This window comes from Penaeus vannamei, chromosome 11, assembly GCF_042767895.1.
Source record: "Penaeus vannamei isolate JL-2024 chromosome 11, ASM4276789v1, whole genome shotgun sequence".
NCBI classification, from domain to species: Eukaryota; Metazoa; Arthropoda; class Malacostraca; order Decapoda; family Penaeidae; genus Penaeus; species Penaeus vannamei.
In genome coordinates, this window is record NC_091559.1 from 39,901,668 (window position 1) to 39,910,860 (window position 9,193).

The 9,193-nt window shown below is 48.4% G+C and overlaps 1 protein-coding gene across 1 annotated transcript in view; it reads left to right on the forward strand.

Annotated features, from left to right (window-relative positions):
• The first annotated feature begins 210 nt into the window (after window positions 1-210).
• LOC113828529 (pneumococcal serine-rich repeat protein) overlaps window positions 211-9,193 on the forward strand; it is a 250,504-nt gene continuing 241,521 nt past the window's right edge. Inside the window, exon 1 of the mRNA XM_070127292.1 lies at window positions 211-552. The gene's annotated coding sequence lies outside the window, so the exon portion shown is untranslated. The remainder of the gene's footprint in view (window positions 553-9,193) is intronic.

The window sequence follows — 9,193 nt, forward strand, 5'->3', positions numbered from 1 at the left end:
TGAGGCCTTTGGGTCGACACTCAATGACCACGCGGTCGGGGGAACCGAGGCTCCACCCATCCCCCTTCCGCCAATAATAAGGCGGGATAGCGCTAATCGCCACGCCCCCAAGCGAACGGCGCTCGCCCATTGGCTGGCGGGGAGCCCGACTCGGCCACAGTCACGTGACATGCGTGGACGCGCCAACCTCCAGTCAATCTGTACGTGGCCGAGAGACGGTGTAGTGTGTTGTCGGGGCGCTGCTGGTTTAGTGCGTTTATCTCCCTCTTTGTGGGTTTATTTGCTCTGAAGGCTTGTGAAAAGTGTGTCTAGTGTTGCCCTCCGCCAGTGTGTGAAAGCCCATGGCTAAATTCAAGTGATAAGTGCGCCAAAAGTGTGTAAATGTGTGCAGTGTTACGTCTGTGCCTCGGCAGTGGGCCAGACAAGATGGCGGTGTGCGAGCGAAGGCCGTGAAGGGAGGTCGCAGTGCCTCGGCCCGAACCCGGGATTACTCGCTTGGATTTACCGGAGATTGCAGCGTTTCCCCTCGGATTACTCGTCCCGCAAACAGAGGTGAGTCCCAGGGCGCCGTGGCGTCGGAGGAGGCCCGTTTTCTTCGCAGGGAGCGAGAAGGAACCCGAGTGGGTCTCATCTCTCCCAACCTGGGTGGAAAGCCTCCCTCCCTCCTGCGCCTTCTCCGGGCGGAATAGCATGGCCCGGAGACCTTCGCGCGGAGGACGTCTTGCATGACGGTCAATATTAGCTTGCCGAGGGTTCCTTCTCACTTCCTGCATGCTAAGGAGTGCTTGGATCCTGCCTGTGCTCCCCTGGTTGGCTGCGAGTGTGCGGAGAAGTGTGTGTGCGTGCGTGCGTGCGTACGTGAGAGCTTGTGCTTGAATCCCGAGCGTGTTTGCGTGTGTGCCTCCGTCCCGAGCGAGTGAGGAGAGATGTCAATATCGCCGTGGTGTGGGCGCCTCTCGGGACCTGCAGGCTCCCTCTCCTGCGGAGGGCACCTGTCATCGCCGTCCCACCCCGCCCCCACCCGCACCCCCGCCCCTGGTAAGTGCCCGTCAGGAGGAGGAGGAGGGGGAGGGGGAGAAGGTGCTCCTCCCCCACAGGTGAGTCCCCGCAGGTAAGTGTTTATTTCCGTCCAAAGTGAACGAGATCGCAAGGAAGAACATGGGATCAGCTGACGGCCGCCTCGCCGAGCAGAGCGGTGGCAGCGGCGGCGGCCAAGTGGGCTGCCTCGCTGCGAGCATCAGTGAGCTTATCGATCCGACAAGTGCAGCGCCACGCAGGCAGGCACGAGGCAGGCCGGCAGGCAGGGAGGAGGAGGAGGAGGAGGAGGAGGAGGAGGAGGAGGAGGAGGAGGAGGAGGAGGAGGAGGAGGAGGAGGAGGAGGAGGAGGAGGAGGAGGAGGAGGACGGGGGGGAGGGGTAGGGGGAGGAGGAGGAGGATGAGATGAATATGAGGATATTGAATTGGATTTAATGCAACGGACCGTCCCTGATTATGGCGGCCGCTCCGGGTAGCGAGCATTTGCATATTCGGCCCCATAGGAACCTGCCGCGGGTCGGAGAGAATCGGAAGAAGGGCGTCGGGAGATAGAGCGATAAGGGACGAAAAGCGGGAAAGGGACAGAGCGGAGGAGAACGGGGCAAGCGACGAGCGAACGGAGGCCTACTGCAGGGGCGCGACCGTCAGGTGCAGAAGGGGTTATGAGGTACACGACGGAGGCCCACCCCCCTCGGGAGGCACCCCGGCGTCCTCGGGCTCTCTCGCGGGCTGCAGGAGCGTCGCCACACTCGGCCAGGACGGGCGTACGGAAGGGGGGAAGGAGAGGGGCGGACGGGCGAGGCTTCACGGGATTGCGGAGTGCGAGGGAGGCCAAGGGCGGCGGCGGTGCACTCCGTCCGGCCCACTTCACCTGCTGGAGGCCTGGCGTCGGGAGTGGCAGAGGGCGACGCTGCGGAGGGAGGCGGCGAGAGGCGACGGGGCGAAGAGGAGAGGCAGAAGCGCATGTTCTGAATTCGCGGAACATTCTCGTTTCTGCGGGGATTGTTACGTAGTATGTAGATTACCGTGGAAGTGTATGCTACAACGAAACACCAACGTAACTACATCCGATACAACGTAATGGGAAGATTTAAAAAAACGACATGAAAAGAATAAATAATTAAATAACGTAAACGAATAACTCGAACAACACATAAAATTAGACGAACATAACAAACAGACGACGTAAAATCTACTAGCATGAACACGACCGGAGCACACGAGTACGCTCGCCCACGCTAGTAGCCCGGATGGAGACGACCCCCCTCCCCTCACCACCCCCGCCCATCCCCCCCAAGGAACGCTCCCCCGTGTGTGACGTCATAGGCTGGGGGGCTTTGGGAAACGAACGCGGGGATTCTTGGGGGCGAATTGGGTCCGGTTTTCGCGTGTGATGCCGGGCTCTGCTGCTGCTCCTTCTCGGTTTCGATGGCGGGTGCGTCCGGGTTTTTATTTTATTTATCCATGTTTTTGTTTTGTGGTGCGGTTTTCGGGATCTTTCTTTTTTCTTTTTCTTTAGTTGGGATTTTAGGAATCTTGTCTCTCTTGATCGTTGTTTTATAGAAGGTAGTGAGGTTTAATAGCATTTGAAAAGATATAATGTCATGCATCATATGCTGTTGTGAGGAATATCATGCATGTTTTTTTTTCTTTTTCGTGTGCATAAGATGGCAGTGCATGACTTCTCTTGCTGTTGCAAAGTTCCAGAAACTTTCGCCGACTTTTTGTGTTTAATCATATTGCACAAAATGTTGAATGTGCAGCGCCCCCTCGACCGTTCTGCACAGCCAAGCATTGTTGACTCTAATGTTATATTATTAAGAGTAACTAATGACTTGACAAGGATTAGAGCGTTGCTAATATGTTGCACAAACACCAAACATGCAACATATCACCACATGCTGTTTGCGCAGCGTGTTATGAAAGGTATAGCTTGCAGTATTGACGACAATGCCCTCTTATCGCAGTTCGCCTAATGTGTTGTCATAGCATTATTTGCACTCTTTGATCTATTGCCAAGGTATTGCCGAGTGTTGCATTATCGAACTTCAAAAGTTGCTGCCTCATCATGTACCTGTTGCTGATGCGAATGCCGCCGGAGTGCAATTTTGCGAGCCGCTTTTATGATCGCTGTTGGTGTTGGTGGCGAGGCTGGGGCTGTGGCTTTAGTTTGGGCCGACTTTGCTCTTCGCGAATGTTCTTTTTTAATGGTTGTTAGATTGCAAATGTTCCTACTACTGCTAGTACTATTACTACTGCTGCTTCTGTGCTACTACTGTTGCTGCTTCTACTGTTGCTGCTGCTGCTGCTGCTGCTGCTGCTGCTGCTACTACTACTACTACTACTACTACTACTACTACTACTACTACTACTACTACTACTACTACTACTACTACTACTACTATTACTATTACTATTACTACTATTACTACTACTACTACGACTACTACGACTGAGACTTCTACTATTACTACTACTACTACTACTACTACTATTACTACTATTACTACTATTACTACCAGCAGCAGCAGCACCATTGCTCACAATTATTTTAGTTACCATTAATATTACTCAAGCACTGTTTATGACAACATTTCATTACCACTACTAATGTTTACATTTTTATGCTATTTGTATTGCTCTTCAACTAACAGTATTACTATTGCTAATGCTTCTTCTAATGACTCTACTATCACTTTTGCTTGGCTGCTGCTACTATCATTATGCATGCTATCATTGCTACTAATGCGAATAGCTTTTTGATATGTTTTTTTGCTCCTCCGCCTACTAGTGCTATTACTATTACTACTACTACAATTACTACTACTATTACAGTTACTACTACTACTGCTACTTTTACTACTACTACAATTACTACTATTAATACTACTACTGTTGCTACTACTACCAATACTACTGTTGCTGCTACTATTAGCACTACTATTACGACAATAACTACTACCACTACTACAACTATACTACTGCTACTCCTACTTCAAATACTGCTACTACTTTAAGTACTACGGCTCTCACTGCTACTAATGTTGCTCCTGTTACCACAACTACTACCACATCTACCACCTGGGTTAAGAAAAAATATTCTCACGGGCAAAGGTCATTCGAGATATGAGTGACGAACTAGAACTGGAAGACAGACGCTTATCGGATTAAGGGAAACGCAGAGAAGTTGATACGTCATTGCATATCAACATCTATTATTGCATGGCGTGATGCATGTATCCATGGGCTATTTTGGTAGCTGATTGTTCTGATTAATGAGGTCGTGTTTTCTTTCTTTCTTGATTTATTTCCTTCTTTCTTTTTCTTTCGTTCTCTCTTTTTCTTTCTTTCTTTCTTTGATTTATTAAGGCGAGGTTATGTTTGCTTTATTGTTGTTGTATTTGATTCTGTTTGTTTGTTTTATCTTTACCTTTGTTTTATTTATTGTTTCTGCTTAGATAATGATAATGATAATCGTGTTGATGGTGATGGTGCTAATGCTAATGATGATAATAATAATGGTAATAGTAATAATGGGAACGAGGATTATAATGAAAATTGATATTATGATTAAACTTATTGTTATGTGAAGGATAATTATGGTGATACTGTTGACATTAATCATGATTATGAGAGTAAGGATGATGAAAATAACAATATTATTGTGGTTATTAATGTTAATTTAGCTTTTGATTTTATATTATTATTGTTGTAAAGACTATTCTTAGTATTTTAAAATTATGAATATCATCTGTATTATTATTATTTCTATTGATAGCAGTATAATTAATATAGTTATCATTAATAATTCAGCAAGTATAGTATGTTTGTATATATTATTCTTGCGTTTAATAACATGTTCTCGAGATAGCAATACTTTCTTCGATACTTCCGTTTTCTTCCCTTCGATAAACCCCTTTTACCGAAAATTTCGATACGACATCTACGCACGGAAACGAACACCGGCGTTGGCTTCGTCTTCCCGCGGTCGCCGTCTCAACGCGTGATAAACGAGGTGTTGTCGCGAGAGAAAAAAAAAAAAGGTCGAGTCTGCATTTATCGGCAAGGGAGCGCCGCGTCCGAAAGCGTGCATATTGATTGATTTAAAGCAGCGTTTCTCCCGGGGCGACAATGGCCCTTTAAAAAAACGCGAAAGCATCAAAGGGGGGGCGGGGAGGGGGGCTGGGGCGGGGGGAGGGGGTCTTGTGCTTGCGAGGGTGAAGGAACTTTGGGAGGAGGAGGGGGGAGGGGGGAGGGGGAGGGGGTTGGCGTTTTTTGTGAATGGGGGGGGGGATTTGATGTTTGTTTTATTAGTATCGTTATTTTTTTATTGATTTGCTTTTTGTTTTTTTTATTGATACCATTGCAGTCGTCGTTGTCTTTTGTCTTTATGTTTATCATTTTCATTATTGATATTTTTGTTAATATCATCATTGTTGTCTGCTGCTACCATTACTACTACTACTACTACTGTTACAGTTGCTACTACTACTATTACTATTAGTACTACTATTACTACTGCTGCTGCTGCTGTTACTACTACTACTACTACTGCTATTAGTATTTCTATGCATGTTACTATTACTACTACTACTGGTGCTGCTGCTGCTACTACTACTATTACTACTACTACTGCTACTACTACTACTACTACTACTACTACTACTACTACTACTACTACTACTACTACTACTACTACTACTACTACTACAACTACTACTACCACTACTACTATTTACTACTACTACTACTACTGCCGCCACCACCACAATTGTTCCTTTGAAGGGCGGGGCATACGACATGTTTGTGTTGTTCTAGTGGGCGCGGCACGGAACAGAACGAAAACCTTTATTGTAGGAATTGATTTCTTTATTTGCATTTGTTTGTGGAGGTTTGGGGAGTGCGAGTTATTTGAGGAGTTTGAAAGGCGGTTTTCATGCTGTTACTGTATTATTCTTTTCTTCTCTTCCTCTTCCTCTCTTCTCATTCCAGTCCCCTTCCTCCCTCTCCTCATTCTCCCTGTTATCTTCTCTCCTTTTCTGTAACTTCCCCCCTCCCCCTCTTCCTCTTCCTCTCTTCTCATTCCAGTTCCCCTCCTCCCCCTCACCCCCTCCCTCTCCTCATTCTCCCTGCTATCTTCTCTCCTCTTCTGCAACTTCCCCCTTCCCCCTCCTCCTCCTCTCTCCCACTTCTCCATCTCCTGCTTCTCACTCCCCCCTCCTCCTCTCTCCCACTTCTCATCTCCTACTTCTCCTCCCCCCCCCCTCCTCCTCTCTCCCACTTCTCCATCTCCTGCTTCTTCCCCCCCCCCCCAACCCCCCTCCGTCTCTCTCTCCCACTTCTTCATCTCCTTTTTTTCTGCTCTTTGTTACCTTTTTTCTCTCTCTCCCTCCGTGTTGTGAAGAACCCTTATCTCGCAGCAGGGCCATAGAAGGGCACCGCTTCATTGAGTGGTTTACGGTCATGAGTGGGAAGGATAGTGAGTCCCATGCGCGGGCCCTCCTCACTGGGGGCGTTCTTGCGCTCAGGTCGGGTGCCACGGGGGGAAGGGGGGAGGGGGGCCAGGGCTTTCCACTTGCGAGGACGCGTGTACACACACACAGTGGCGCGCACAGGCAGACTAACGTACGGGTGCATGTATGCATACGCGTGTACGTATACGTGTATGCACGCACACGTACGAACACGTACACTTATACGTACACGCATACACCTACACGTACAAGCATACACGTACATGCATACGCGTACACGCATACGCATACACGCACGCATATATGCACACAACACAACAGAGAGAGAGAGAGAGAAAGAAAGAAGTAAAAGAGAGAAACAGATAGACAAACAGGCAGAGAGAAAGAAAGACAAGGTTGACAGAAAAAGAGAAAGGCTGAGAGAAAGAGAAAAAGAGAGAAGGACTGAGAGAAAGAGAGAAAGTTTGAGAGAAAGGCTGAGAGAAAGAGAGAAAAGCTATGAGAAAGCAAGCGAGCAAGAGAGAGAGAGCGAGAGGCGGGCGGGCGCGGGCGTGCAGCAGCAGCAGCCAACGCGACGGGAAGTTCGACAGCGGTGACAGGAAGCGCCGGCGATAGAGAAAGGCAGCCTCCGGTATATATCGCCCAGTGCACGCTGATCGAGGAGGGCGGCACGCTGGCACTGCTCGAGGTGGCGCTGCTGGTGGCACTGTAGGGGGGGCAGGGTGGCACTGTTGTTGTTGGTGCCACGGGGATGGTGTGAGTTTTTTTTTTTTTTTTTTTTTAGTTTTGTTAATGGGGAGTGGAGGTTTGATTTAAGGGGAGGGGAGGGAGGGAAAGATTGAGGGGAAGAGGGAGGGGGAGGGAGGGAGGAGGGAGGGAGGGAGGAAAGGAGGAAGGAGGAGTGAGAGAATGAGGGAGGGAGGAGGTTGGGGAATGGGAGGAGGAAGAAGGAAGAGAGAGAGAGAGAGAGAGAGAGAGAGAGAGAGAGAGAGAGAGAGAGAGAGAGAGAGAGAGAGAGAGAGAGCGATGATCTGACGAGAAGAAGAGAGAGGGGGAGATTACCTAGATGTGCCTTGCTCCGCTTTGCTCCCTGTCATGTAATTTATCATTCCCCTCTCTTAACCCCCCCCCCCCTCCCTCCCCCCGCTCCCCCCCTTCCCTGGCCTTCACGCCATTCGTGGCCGGACATCCATTACGACTCCCCCCCCTCCTCTCTCTTACTCTCTCTCTCTCTCTCTCATCTCCCTCCCTCCCTCCCTCCCTCCCTCCCCCCCTCCCCCCTCTCTCTCTCTCTCTCTCTCTTCTCCCCCTCTCTCTCCTATTCCCCCTCTCTCTCCTCCTCTCCCCCCCTCCTCCTTCCACTCCCACTCCTATGCCCCCCCTCTCTCTCTCTCTCTCTCTCTCTCTCTCTCTCTCTCTCTCTCTCTCTCTCTCTCTCTCTTCCCCAGTCTCCCTCTCTCCCCTCCTATGTTTTCTTCCCTCCCCCCTCTTTCTCTCCCTCCCTCTCCCATTCTTTCTCTCTTTTCTTCAGTCCATCTCTTTCATTATCCTTAACCGAAAAGGAGAAGGCAAAGTAGAAAAAAAACAAGTACACTGAGAACAGTATAGAATAATGAATCTTGCGTATGACGTAATTAAGTGCGGTTCTCGTGTGTCACCTTGTGGTTGATGATCCACGGGGGTCACGTGACTTGGGAGTGATCATTTGCGCGCCTTTTTTTGTTTGTTTTGTTTTGTTTTGTTTATCTATTTATTGCGAATAGATAGATAAATAGATATGGCATTTTTGTGAAGTAATGATCGATATTTGTGTTGTGGAGGAAGGAGAAGGTGGATATTTCGAGTAGTTTTGTACGTAAAGAAAGCTTTTTAGAAAACGGGTAGAAAGCGGAAGAACTCGTAGAAAACGCGATGATTCGTAGGAAAACTAACTCAAAAAAAAAAAAAAAAAAGTTATTGAGTTAGTATGAAACGGACTGTCACACCGGAAATGAAGTTTTAGCAAACGGAAGAGAATGTAAAAAATATAGAAAGAGTCCTCGTAGAAAACGGAAGCAAACTCGTAGAAAACGGAGGTAGTAAAACTCGTGGAAAACGAAGCCGCTAAGAAAAACAAAAACAAAAAGTAAACACAAATATGTTTAAGAAACTACAAAGTGGAACGAAGCACGCGAGGAAATTGTGTAACCCCCTCCCCCCTCCTCCCCAACCCTCCCCACCCCACCCCCACCCACCCCAAAAAAAAAAAAAAAAAAAGAAAAAGAAAGAAAGAAAGAAAAACGCAAGCTAAAGATACGTCGCACCTCCATTACGCAACCTTGTGGTCGAGAAGTATGAAAATTGTAGGGCGAGAGAGCGAGAAAATGGCAGGGGAAATTCGACGGAATTGTGGACCAAAATTGAATCGGCAAAATAGGACACTAGAGGGGAAAAAATGAGAAAGTGTTTGGAGAATACTAAGAGAGGAAGAGAGAGAGGGAGAGAGGGAGAGAGGGAGAAGGGAGAGGGGAGAGGGAGAGGGAGAGAGGGAGAGGGAGAGGGAGAGGAGAGAGAGGGAGAGGGAGAGAGAGAGAGAGAGAGAGAGAGAGAGAGAGAGAGAGAGAGGGAGAGAGAGAGAGAGAGAGAGAGAGAGAGAGAGAGAGAGAGAGAGAGAGAGAGAGAGAGAGAGAGAGAGAGAGAGAGAA